Consider the following 14523-nt stretch of genomic DNA (forward strand, 5'->3'; position numbering starts at 1 on the left):
TAGGAAAATTATTAATTTTCAAATATTACTTTTAAGATTAAGAGTTGGAAATTCTTATAAAAATTAACAGAATTAAATATATATTTGCTTCTCAGCCTATTAGCTAGGAAGACAATCATACCTGATTCAAAAATAAATATATTTTCACTTTATATAAACTTGCTATTTTTGATACATAATGACACAAATGTAGAAGACAAAAAATGCCATAAGTTGTTTAAAAATGCAGATGAAAGAATTAGTATTTTTGGCACAAGGACACATTTTCTATCATGATCTGATTCAATGAGTATGAACCTAGTTGTGCTCTACTCTCTCCTCTAGAAAAACCATTCAGATTCTAAAGTGGTATGAAAGAGGAAAAAAATTGTAAAATATCTCTTAGAACATCTTTATCCTTTCCATCTACATTTACATTTCCCATCAGTCCTTTATATTTCCTAATGACTATAATAATGAACATTTAATCTCAGTATGTACTCTGAACTGTAATCTCATAAAACTTAATAGCATGTCAGGTTTTAAAAGCAATCTTTGGGTCTTGATGATGCATACCTTCTTTCCTTAAGCTTCTGCCTGGCACTTTTGCCCAGTTTACCACTATTGAGGCAAAGAACCTATCTGTGGATTGTCTATATTATGTACATAATACTTTGACCCTAAAAACAAAGGGATTTGCTGAGGATTTCTAGCTGATATTTCCTTCTAATTCTACTTGAAATGTGTGGATTTCATAGAAACACAGCACAAGTGAATCTCGACAGAAAATGCATAAAGATTTTACTTGATCAAACCACTCATTATGGTCCAGAATGGCCCACATATTCCTGCCATGGGGACAAATTATCTTTAATATTGATTTCATTTAAAAACTTATACTAAAGATCCACTTAAATATTAGTATTTCTTTATAGATTCACCCTTTCATTTTTTGATCTCTAATATAAATTTTGGGGAGGCAAAGTTGTTGATGAAAAATATTGCTTAAGTTTTAATATGATCTTTGAACTTTGAGTTCCCTGCAAGGGAAAAAAAGATTAAAAAAAATAGACCGAAGACCAAAATTCAGGTTAGAGTTTAGTAATAAAATGTTCATCTTACATATTTTTCAAAGAAAAGGAAATATAAATCGAGAAAATTAAAACAGCACATATATAAGCTGCTTGACAGATTTCAGTATCTCAAGGAGGGTGACAGCAGCAATGTCACATTTCAAATAAACAGTTTTGTGAAATTGTAAAGCTTTTAAAGGAATTATTTAAAATAATGAAGCAAACCCAGTGCCCGATGTATCAAACACATTCTTGGTGGTGATAAGTAAAATTTCTGTGAATATGTACAATGGGTCAAAGTACCAAAATAAAAAATGATAATAATTCTGCCAAAAATTCTTCATATGAAAGTATATTTTAATGTATGACAGTTAACAACATCATACTTCACAGAGAATTTTGTTGTTGTTGTTAACTGGATTTTATTGGAATTCATGAAGGCACAGATTACTAAAAATTAAATTGAATGCATGTGCTTTTCTGGAAGCAAACTCATCTGTGAAGCTGATTGGAAATGCAGTTGAGTGTCATATCTAAATGTGCTATAGGGGCGTATGGTAGAAATTATAATCCTGCTGGGGATGCAGCCTATTATCTTATTACAGTTACAAATATAGTAAACAATAAATTCATTATTATTACCAGATTTGAACTGAAGTAAATCTCTATTTTTGCATGATAAAACCATGCAGCATAAATCAACCATGCTAGCTCTTATAATACTTTTTTCTAATGAAATATCTTGAATTGCATTCACATCAAACTGGAAACTACACTTAAACCGTTATTGACTATGGCTCCTCTGAGGACAATAGTGAAGTGTTACCATTGTTTTCCATTTCAAAAAAGAAAATAAATTGAAGGTCATGAATAAAATTTCTTTTCAGTTTTTGGCAAAATAGAATTTAAAATATCACAGAAGCAGGGTAATAGTTTCATTTTTACGCTGAAGTGGAAAGTGTTCTCAATATTCCACATTCTACCAAATATAATCTCCTTGTGGGCGCCTGGATGGGTCAGTCGGTTAAGCATCTGACTTCAGCTCAAGTCATGATCTCACAGTTCATGGATTTGGTCAGTCGGTTAAGCATCTGACTTCAGCTCAAGTCATGATCTCACAGTTCATGGATTTGAGCCCCATGTAGGGCCCTGTGCTGACAGCTCAGAGCCTGGAGCCTGCTTCAGATTCTGTGTCTGACTCTTTCTCTGCTTCTCTCTCTCTCTCTCTCTCTCTCTCTCTCTCTCTCTCTCTCTCTCTCCCTCAAAACTAAATAAACATTAAAAAAAAAAAAAACAGTACAGTGGTCTGTCTAGAGTTAAAATTTAGTTTCCTAGGTAAAAACTAAACAACCATATAACTCTCTCTGGCTATCTTCAATAGGTGAATGTCTACTCATCTGCACTGCTTATGGGTCTATTCTCTTTATGATCTTTAGGTAAGAGGGTTTTGGCAATCAAAGACCAGGTTTTTAAATTTCTCTTGTCACCTGTCGCTGTGTACAAAAACACCCCAGAATTTAGTGTCTTAAGACAACAATAATTTTATTTATTTGTTCACAATCCTGTAACTTGGCCAGGGCTATAGGGGAACAGATTATCTCCCCTTTACTTGGCATCAGTTAGGCTACTTTGACTGGTGCCAGGCTCAACTCCTAGATACCCTCAGTTATAAGGTGAGGGCAAAGTGAAACTGTCTCTTGGTTAGAAGCTCAGCTAAAGCTATTAACTGAGGCTTGTATTCCCCTCCATGAGCTCTCTCCATGTGATTAGGCTGGGCTTTTCACAGCATCATCGTCTTAGAGTAGTTGAATTTTGTGCATGATGGTACACTGTCCCCAAAGTGCAAAAGCAGATATTGCCAAGCTTAAGCCCAGAACTCTCACAACTAGCAGTGTCCTATCACTTCTTCCATTTTGTGTTGCTTAGAAACATGTTCAAATTCAAGAGGATTAGACTACAAAACATGTAAATACAGGGAAGTATCATAACATTATCATGTACCTCAGTACTACCCATGCAGATGGCACTAACTGCATAGTTCGTATATGAATGAATTATAGATCATCTGAATCATCTGATTTCAATGTTTTATTACCTTGATTATGTTTTTCCTGGAGGTTAGCTGGAACTTCTTGTTTAATTTAAACATCTTTTCCCCAGTTCAAATTACTATAGCTTATAGCTAATAAATTGTCAACATCATCTTCACAAAGCATGTTTTTAGTTAAACACAAGTCATTTCCTTTCTGTCCGAAAAACAAACCCATTTTTGTTCCCATATAGGAAATAAGAAAGACAGCCAAATACTTGGCAAGTTAATGACTTGCCCTTAGAAAGTAGAAGAGTTTCTTTGAATCAAACACAAGATAGTTTGAGTACTTTTAGGGAGCTGTATAAGGAAGAGCCATTTCACAGGAATAATTTCATCCCTGGTGTCAGGAATGGGCCCTTAGTTGTAATTTAAGTCCTAATTCTGCTGCAATCAAGCAATGTATCTTAATCAGCCCTGATCTCCAGGGGTCTGTCTTCTCAACTGTAAAATGAGGGAATTGTACTGAAAATTTCTGGAAAAGAAAATCTTTCAGCTACAACACTCTAGGGTTCTATTCATAAAACACAAAGCATTTGCAATTAAAGAGAGTTTTGATTTCTTTTTATTTACATAGTGTTTTATGTTCACACTATGAAGAGGAATGACATCCCAGATCTACAAACATGTACATTTTGGAAAAATATTTTACCTTATGTTTGGAATAGCTGTGGTTAAGTTTGAGATTTGTTTTTCCAGGAAAAAAAAAGATATCTGTATTTTATTAATATATTTCCTTATAGATTGATTCTCTGTGGCTGTTTTTCTTAAAACCATTTCTATTTATATACAAAAGATTCAAATAAGTGAATGGAATTTTTGAATTAGAAAACAAATTTATAGGACTGTAAACAATTATTATGGTTTTACAATGTCTGAACATCATCTGATTCCCTCTGATTCTATGTTTATGTCACCATAGACCTGGTAAGAGATCCCCAAGCTCTATGCCTTACTAATAATGGGTATTAGATAAAACATTAATTAAGTTAGTAGGTGAGTAAAGTTCTTAACCAGTAGTAGTCCAGTGATATTCTGAAGGCTTGCATCTGCTTGTGAAAACTGATTGTGTCTATTTCTTCCAAATATTCATTCAATAAGGTCATGTTGGTAGGTGACATTAGCCATTATGGAAATATTTACACCATGGAAATCAGCAAATACTACATATCAGTGTTCTTTCTTTTTTTCTTTCTTTCTGCCAGTTGTTAAACAGTTTTATTCACAATACCAAGCGAAGTCAGGGAGTCAGATTAAAGGGGTAGAATGAAGATGGACAGTCAGAATCAGCCTTAAACTTAGACCTGAATGAAGTGTCAGCCATATAGTCTTGCAAAAAACATTTCTGAAAGAGTATTAAGGTGTGGAAAAACCATAAACCGGAAATGACACCAATAGGTTTAAAGATCAGCAAAGAGGACAGTAGGGATAGAATATATTTATCGAGAGGATAGTTCTATTAGAAGAGATTGGGGGGAGGAGGGAAGATGGTGGCGTAGGAGGACGCTGGGCTCACCGCGCGTCCTGCTGATCACTTAGATTCCACCTACACCTGCCTAAATAACGCAGAAAACCGCCAGAGGATTAGCAGAATGGAGTCTCCGGAGCCAAGCGCAGACAAGAGGCCCATGGAAGAGGGTAGGAAGGGCGGCGAGGCGGTGCGCGCTCCACGGACTGGTGGGAGGGAGCTGGGGCGGAGGGGCGGCTTGCTGGCCAAGCAGAGCCCCCTAGTCTGGCTGGCAAAAGCGGAGGGGCCTGACAGACTGTGTTCTGACAGCAAGCGCGACTTAGCGTCTGGGAGGTCATAAGTTAACAGCTCTGCTCGGAAAGCGGGAAGGCTGGAGGACAAAGGGAGGGAGAGCTGCTGAGCCCCTGGACGACAGAGCTCAGTTTGGCGGGGAACAAAGGCGCTCACCAGCGCCATCTCCCCTGCCCATCCCCCAGCCAAAATCCCAAAGAGAACCAGTTCCTGCCAGGGAACTTGCTCGCTCGGCGCAAACACCCAACTCTGCGCTTCTGCGGAGCTAAACCTCCAGCAGCGGATCTGACTCCCTCCTGCTGCCACAGGGCCCCTCCTGAAGTGGATCACCTAAGGAGAAGTGAGCTAAGCCTGCCCCTCCTGCCCCCGTGCACCTTGCCTACCCACCCCAGCTAATACGCCAGATCCCCAGCATCACAAGCCTGGCAGTGTGCAAGTAGCCCAGACGGGCCACGCCACCCCACAGTGAATCCCGCCCCTAGGAGAGGGGAAGAGAAGGCACACACCAGTCTGAATGTGGCCCCAGCGGTGGGCTGGGAGCAGACATCAGGTCTGACTGCGGCTCCGCCCACCAACTCCAGTTATACACCACAGCACAGGGGAAGTGCCCTGCAGGTCCTCACCACGCCAGGGACTATCCAAAATGACCAAGCTGAAGAATTCCCCTCAGAAGAATCTCCAGGAAATAACAACAGCTAATGAGCTGATCAAAAAGGATTTAAACAATATAACAGAAAGTGAATTTAGAATAATAGTCATAAAATTAATCGCTGGGCTTGAAAACAGTATACAGGACAGCAGAGAATCTCTTGCTACAGAGATCAAGGGACCAGGGACAGTCACGAGGAGCTGAAAAACGCTTTAAACGAAATGCATAACAAAATGGAAACCACCACAGCTCGGCTTGAAGAGGCAGAGGAGAGAATAGGTGAACTAGAAGATAAAGTTATGGAAAAAGAGGAAGCTGAGAAAAAGAGAGATAAAAAAAATCCAGGAGTATGAGGGGAAAATTAGAGAACTAAGTGATACACTAAAAAGAAATAATATACGCATAATTGGTATCCCAGAGGAGGAAGAGAGAGGGAAAGGTGCTGAAGGGGTACTTGAAGAAATAATAGCTGAGAACTTCCCTGAACTGGGGAAGGAAAAAGGCATTGAAATCCAAGAGGCACAGAGAACTCCCTTCAGACGTAACTTGAATCAATCTTCTGCACGACGTATCATAGTGAAACTGGCAAAATACAAGGATAAAGAGAAAATTCTGAAAGCAGCAAGGGGTAAACGTGCCCTCACATATAAAGGGAGACCTATAAGACTCGTGACTGATCTCTCTTTTGAAACTTGGCAGGCCAGAAAGAATTGGCACGAGATTTTCAGGGTGCTAGACAGAAAAAATATGCAGCCGAGAATCCTTTATCCAGCAAGTCTGTCATTTAGAATAGAAGGAGAGATAAAGGTCTTCCCAAACAAACAAAAACTGAAGGAATTTGTCACCACTAAACCAGCCCTACAAGAGATCCTAAGGGGGACCCTGTGAGACAAAGTCCCAGAGACATCACTACAAGCATAAAACATACAGACATCACAATGACTCTAAACCCGTATCTTTCTATAATAACACTGAATGTAAATGGATTAAATGTGCCAACCAAAAGACATAGGGTATCAGAATGGATAAAAAAACAAGACCCATCTATTTGCTGTCTACAAGAGACTCATTTTAGACCTGAGGACACCTTTAGATTGAGAGTGAGGGGATGGAGAACTATTTATCATGCGACTGGAAGCCAAAAGAAAGCTGGAGTAGCCATACTTATATCCGACAAACTAGATTTTAAATTAAAGGCTGTAACAAGAGATGAAGAAGGACATTATATAATAGTTACAGGGTCTATCCATCAGGAAGAGCTAACAATTATAAATGTCTATGCGCCGAATACCGGAGCCCTCAAATATATAAAACAATTACTCATAAACATAAGCAACCTTATTGATAAGAATGTGGTAATTGCAGGGGACTTTAACACCCCACTTACAGAAATGGACAGATCAATAGACACACAGTCAATAAAGAAACAAGGGCCCTGAATGAGACATTGGATCAGATGGACTTGACAGATATATTTAGAACTCTACATCCCAAAGTAACAGAATATACTTTCTTCTCGAGTGCACATGGAACATTCTCCAAGATAGATCATATACTGGGTCACAAAACAGCCCTTCATAAGTTTACAAGAATTGAAATTATACCATGCATACTTTCAGACCACAATGCTATGAAGCTTGATATCAACCACAGGAAAAAGTCTGGAAAACCTCCAAAAGCATGGAGGTTAAAGAACACCCTACTAAAGAATGAGTGGGTCAACCAGGCAATTAGAGAAGAAATTAAAAAATATATGGAAACAAACGAAAATGAAAATACAACAATCCAAACGCTTTGGGACGCAGCGAAGGCAGTCCTGAGAGGAAAATACATTGCAATCCAGGCCTATCTCAAGAAACAAGAAAAATCCCAAATACAAAATCTAACAGCACACCTAAAGGAACTAGAAGCAGAACAGCAAAGGCAGCCTAAACCCAGCAGAAGAAGAGAAATAATAAAGATCAGAGCAGAAATAAACAATATAGAATCTAGAAGAGATTGGAAATGTAGGCAGGAGTCAAATCACATTAGGATTTATAAGTCATGATAAGGATTTTGAACATTAAGACTAAATCCAAAAGGAAGTTCCTAAGGAGTTTTAAGCTGAGACATGACATGATTATATTTATTTACAGAGAACAAGCTAGATTCTCTGTGCCAAATCAATTGGGGTTTGCAGGTGTGCAATAAATGTGACCAGTTATGAAAATATTATAATGACTCAAGTGGGAATAAGGGTATCTTGGACCAAATTGATGGTATAAAGATGCGGAGATATCTAGAAAGATTTGGTTATTGTTTGTAGGTTGTTTCTATAGGACTTAATGATGAATTTGAGGTATGGAATAAAGGAAAACTCTCATGCCTGAAGCATGACATCATTTACTATTAATGGCAAAGACTACGAGAGGAGAAAAAGACATATATAGATGGTTCTATTTTAAATGCTCTATATTTGAGTTATCTATTACATATATAATGAGAGATGTCAAGTAGATAGTTGAATATATAGTACTCTGGCTCCAGAAAGAGTTCAGGGATATTGATATAATTTTGAAAATTTTCAGTGCATACTCTATATTTTAAAACTAAAAACAAAACAAAAAAACAACACACAAAAAAAACAGTGGAATTACCTAGTGTTAAAGAAGGAGAAAGGAGTATCCAAAACAGATTCTTAGAACACTCCAACATTTAGAAGCGAAAAAGTAGTGGACAAGTCCACAAAGCAAAGTGAGATGGAGTAGCCAGAGAGATCAAAGATAAACAAGGAGAGTTGTCACTGAAAATAAAAGAATAAAGTTTAAATAAGAAAGATGTGTTCAATAGCAATCCTGCTGAGAGTTGATAATGTAAGACCTGAGCTAGACTGGAGGTTCCACAGACAAAAGTATTGTCTAGGTAGTAAAAGGAGTTAAGGAAGTGGAGAGAGTTTCTCAACTCATTCTCTATACTTTTCCATGAAGGGGAACAGAAAAATGGGAAATGGGGGCTCAATGGAGGAATTGTCTTTAAGATCAGAACTGCTGATCATATTTGAATATTAATGGGAATGAGAAAAGAAGGTGAAGTGGTTGATGAAAGAGGATAGGTAAGTTGAAGAGCCAAGTCCTAGGAAAGAAAAGGAAGACGAGATTCAGAGACCAAGCACTGGTTTTAGTTTTTGATTGGCATAGAAACATTCTTCTGTGGTTATAGGACAAAGACAGAAAAAAATAAATACACACACACACACACACACACACACATAGAACAAACAGTAAGAGGATGAATTAGTGTTAGTTACATCTATTTTCTCAATATAAAACTGGATCATGAGTGGGAAATGAGGTAGGAGAGACTGAGGAGAAAGCAGAAAGTATTGAACATTGGTGAGGGTAGAAAAGCAATAGAGAGCTGTAATGAGATTGCTTGGAGCATGTTAGGGTCCTTTTGAGATTGGTGGCCATGAATTGAGAGTTTCTAGGTTGTATGACTTTCTCTAATAAATTTCAGCAACTCTTAAGGTGGATAATGCTCCTCCATGGAGAATTGGCCTACCCGGGGCTAGACTGTGATACAGGTGTGACCAATGTAAGTCTGAGCTCAAGTGTTTGGTATTGTGGGTGTTAGTGCATGGGTGGAGGGTTTTTCTAGGTCTGTTTCAAGGATATATATTATCAAATTAACAGTTGGTGGGTCCCCTGGCTTCAACTAACTGAGAACATTAAGCAAGGAAAGTTAGGGAAATTAATCCATGAGGTCAAATGCCAGAAGAGTAGCTGAGAGTAGAGGGCCAATTAGAAGAATGAGACAGGGCAAGACTTGAAACAAAAACTATCTGAAACAAAGTTGCCAAGGCTGTAAGATGGGATAGATTGCCTGCAGACCATTTCACCAATGTCATCCAAAGGAATCTCCAACTGTGTGTGGGTATTCCTCTAATGTTCAGCTGGGAATTTATGTCTAAAAAGGGCTGCATATCCATCCAACTGTATGAGACCTTCTTTTTTTTATTTTTTAGAAAAAATTTTTATATTTATTTATTTATTTATTTATTTATTTATTTATTTATATTTGTATTTTATTTTATTTTATTGAGAGAGAGAGACAGAGACAGAGAGCAAGTGGGAAAGGAGCAGAGAGAGAGGGACACACAGAATCTGAAGCAGGCTCCAGGCTCTGAGCTGTCAGCGCAGAGCCTGACGCAGGGCTCAAATTCATGAACTGTGAGATCGTGACCTGAGATGAGTGCTTAACCAACTGAGCCAACCAGGTGCTCCTGTGTGAGACCTTTTGAAAAATCATGTTTGTGAACTCCACAGAAGAAGTTCCTGTCATTTATAATTGGATATTTATTATGTATGTGATACTTTGAATTGTATATAAAAAGGCTAAAATATTTTTTCAACACCACTATTTTTGTTATATCATAAATTCAAAACACTATTTTCCTTAAATTCTGTTATATTTCTCATTTAATAACAGAATATTCCTTCTAATAGTATATTATTTTACTATACTACTATACTATTAGAAGTATAGTATATATACTATATATATAGTATATATAGTAGTATATATATAGTAAAATATATATACTAATATATATAGTATATATATTTTATTATATACATTAAATATTAGCCATTTTTCTCAAGTATAAATAAATCTACATGGAATTTATTGTATGGTATGATGTAGGGATGTTCCTCCACATATAATTAATTTCCCAAGAATTTTATTTACATGCCCATATTTATAGTATTAATTTTTGGATATTCTGTTTTATTTTTTAATTCTTCTATGACCACTAAACAATCCAAATTGTTATTATTTTATGAGATGTATTCTCTTTTCTTTTTTTTTTTTCCTGTCAGGTCAAGATATCACAGCTCTGTTTTTCAAAGTGCTCATTTTTTACTTCACATAAGCTGTAAGTCATCCAGTCCAGTTATGTTTAAAATTATATAGTTATATTTGATAGGAATTACATAAAATGTATAGATTGGTTTGAGTCTTTACTCCAAAAATATGGCAGATATCTGCATTTATTCAGATATTATTTTATTCTTCAATAACATTTGTTTTTAGCATAGCCCTATTAGTCTTTAAACATTTTCTTATTTTCTAGAACAACAAGATATTCCAGCTCACTTTCCTGTTTCCATGCCAAAGATCTATAATCAAGCATTTCATTAAGGACTCTAGTTCATTTCGCGGGGAATAGTACTCAGACACAACTGTCTGAGCACTAGTTACCCTCTCTTTGGAATTACTGTGGCTTTCCTGGTTGAAGGGAAGAAAGCTACATGGGAGAGGCATAGATCACCCAGGCTACATGTTAGGCCTACTTCCCTCTCAGACTGAATTTGTGCATATTAATTTAATCCTCCTTAAATTAAATGTTAACTATCATTTCAAGGATTTTCAAAAAGTTGCTCAATTTTACTCCCCCCCCCCCCAATCTGGTTATGTATTTTGGCCAAAAGTTTTTCCAAAATCTCTAGAGGACTTTATTTTTGTGTTAGTGCTAGAACAGTTACATATTAAACATGTCTTAATAAATCAGTGCTAGTAAATATTTCCAGAGTAATAATAATTTGAAAGTGGCATCTTTCAAATCTTTTAGGCAAAGAGAGCATTTTTATACCTTTATCAGATAAAGACACCCACTTATCCTCTACTTTTGATGTCCTTATACATCACATGTTTTAGAATTCCTTTTGATGTCCTTAAATTCTTATTTTGTCTAATTTCTAATATATAACTGACTTGCCACACTTAAGAATTCAAGTACATTCATTCCTCATGAGTCTTCATATTATACTATGATTGCCTCTACTTTGATGTAATATTTTCCCCTGAATATTTTAATATTAAAAAAAATCTTAAAAGTGTTGTTCAAGAATGTAAGAACATCTTCACTTTGAACTTAATATTTGAAAAAGGTTGCAAAAGCATTTACTGGAGCCATATTTTAGGATTGCAACGAGGTTAGAATATGCAGCCTCATACCAAAGATGGAAAGGAGGTTTTCATTGTAATCAGTTTTTATGACTACACCAATAAAACTTTAAAAAGGAACAAAGAGGGAAGGAAGGAAGATCAGAGAAAGCTTAAATGTTCCCCATGCTTTAATTATAGCATACACTTGGCATTGAGCACCCATTTGGGTCCCCACCTCCCAAAAATATAAACCAGGACAAAAATACAGATGTAAGAAAGGAAAATACAAAGAGCAGTGTATTATTTCATTTCTGAAGGAAAACTAATTTGACTTCTATAATGAATAAATACCATCACTTCTTTTAGTATGCTTTCAAAGCTTTTTTAACTTATAAAAATTCAAACTGATTCCTTAATTTTTATGTTTTTTAGGTCCTCAAATATGTGTGCTAGGAAAAATATAGTATGCCTTAAAGCAATATTTGGCATACATTTCTGATTTTAATATCATTACCTATATTAGCACAGTTCAGTGTTTTAAGTAGTTTTAAGCATAGAATATCAAGCAAACTAATATGCATCAGAAGTATAAAACTTGTGGGAGAGAAATATTAAAATATATTAGGGTAATTCATTCCTGAGACCATTCTCTTAGGTGGTTCAGTAGATCCATTAGAACAGAGTGAAGTGAAAAGTGATTTTTTTTTAAAGAGAAAATTGTAGGGAGAAATATTGAGATAAAATTCAACTTCTGACATGAAAAATGGAATAATGTAGCAGCACAAAAAAGTACATAATTTAGGCTACTTTTGTAGAGACTGGACTATCACAGTCTTGATGGACATTGTTAAATGTCAACAATGAGTGAATAATGTAGCAACAGGAACTTGATATACAATGATAGATACCAAAGATAGAGAATGGAACAGATCAAATAATAAAAATTATAAATCCTTGAAAACTTCCATTTAAAAAAAATATTTGAAATTAAATACTGAGACCATGAACCTTGAAACAGACCCAAAGTAGCCAAGATAATCACATGCTATAATATCTGTTGTTAATTAAAAAAAAAGAAAATATATTATTTGGCTACTCAAGCAAAAAGTCACATAGAATGGTAAGAAAACCTAACTTTCAGCTACACATTATGCCAAAAGATAAAAGAACAACATATTTAAGAAATTCACAGGGGCTCCTGGCTAGTTCAGTTGATAGAGCACATGACTTAATCTCAGCGTTGTGAGTTCAAGACCCACACTGGGTGTGGAACCTATATACCAGCCAAACTTAGAATCAAGAATAAAGATTGCAGAGTACCAGTTAGGAAAACCACAACTCAGAGAAAATAGTTCTATGAGCACTCCTAGGAAATTTACTAGAGGACATGATTCAAACAACCAACATGACTAGTATAAGGACCGGTATTAAGCAAAAGAGTGTATATACCTAACAATGTTAAGATCAAAAGACATAAGGGAGGCAGTGTAGAATGTAAGGGCTACCTGCCCTGACAGTGTAGATCCACTGTAGTAAAATAAGTGTGCCAATTGCCTATAGATATTAAGAGAGGCCATAGGAAGGAGAAAGCAAGGACAGAAGTTAGAGTTCCTTAATATAACATATTGTGTAGACTTTATTTTGTACACATATGACTATTTTACATATTTACAAAAATAAGCTGAGTTTTAAAAAATTCCAAAAAGCAAAAGCAAATTAAAAACAGGTGAGCCTATATATGTACTAATCAACCACAGAGAGAGTTAATATTATGAGTGGGCCTAAAACACAATAATTTGTCTGTGTATTCTTGGTGGAATTATACCTAAGGATGAAGAAAAAATGGCTTCAAAACCTTAAACCGATTTCTATAACCATATTGTTGGGGGGTAATGTTGATATTGCCACTCTGAAACGTGTTTGTTTGTATGTGGTGTCAGATACATTAAATGCCATTATGGTGGTAGAGATGAAAATCAAGAGTTTCAACATGGATGAAAAGCAATCAATGAATGCATGTAAAAATCATGTACTTCTGATTTTGATTTGGAAGTATCAGTGTGAAAAATGTTATTATTCTACCCATTGAAACAGCCTAGAAATAATGATCATAATGGTAACAATAAGCTCTCCTAATTCCCAGATTTTGTCATCCAATACTTTTCACTAAAAGAAATCAGCCTCCTTAGAAAGATAGTTAATTCCATGTCTAGGGCAGGAAATATCAACATTAGACTGAAACTCTTGTTCTAAACAGGCAAGGAAGCAAGCCATCAAAGCCTTCTAGCATTATGTCTAAAAAACCAGAAGCCAACCTGACTAGAGCTCCACTAGCCCCAAATCAGAAAATTTTAGCACCCCTAAGAATAATACATTGAAAGTATTAAAAAACATCAAATATGATTAAACTGACAAATTAATAACAATGCTAAATCAAAATAAGAAACTCATTGATCAATTTTAGTAGACACTTGAAAACTGAATCAGTATTATGAAAACAAGTAAATAAAAGAAAAGAATCTGGCAGTTCCCTCTGTACCTTCCCTCTACAAACCGTATCCTCTGGTTTTCATTTAATTTAAACTTTATTTTTATTTTTTTTAATTTCATGATTGAAGTATAGTTGTATACAATGTTATATTAGTTTCAGGTGAACAACAGAATGATTTGGCTCTTCTCTACATTATTCAACACTTACCACAAGAAATGTAGTCACCATCTGTCACCATACAACATTAATACAATATTACTGACTAATATTGCCTGTGCTGTACTTTACATATCTGCCGGAGTCCAGCTCCAGCAGGTCCAGGGGTTCCCAAAGGATGAACGGCGTCGGCGAAAAAGTGAAAATAAAACAAAACAAAAATAAAATGTACACAGACAACAGCAGTGTGTTGAACTGGCCGATCTATTGCAGTAAATGTGGCATTATATTTGCTAGTGATTTCCTTGTAACATACGTCATCTGTGTTTTTCTAACATTACCTAAGTCTAAAATTGTTCTTTTGTATAATCACCCAATAAGGAATAACATGATTGTTTT

General features: G+C 35.9%; 1 protein-coding gene across 6 annotated transcripts in view; it reads right to left on the reverse strand.

Annotated features, from left to right (window-relative positions):
• The window catches only part of LOC111557341 (syncytin-1-like), a 141162-nt gene that overhangs the window by 17132 nt on the left and 109507 nt on the right, over positions 1-14523 (reverse strand). For 5 of the 6 annotated variants that reach the window (XM_045052306.1, XM_045052305.1, XR_006594162.1 and 2 more), the window contains exon 1: positions 14176-14363. The exons of the other annotated variant lie outside the window; for it this stretch is intronic. The gene's annotated coding sequence lies outside the window, so the exon portion shown is untranslated. Of the gene's footprint in view, positions 1-14175; positions 14364-14523 lie in introns of those variants that run through there. 6 annotated transcript variants of the gene reach the window in all.

Source organism: Felis catus, chromosome A2 (genome assembly GCF_018350175.1).
Source record: "Felis catus isolate Fca126 chromosome A2, F.catus_Fca126_mat1.0, whole genome shotgun sequence".
Lineage (NCBI taxonomy): Eukaryota > Metazoa > Chordata > Mammalia > Carnivora > Felidae > Felis > Felis catus.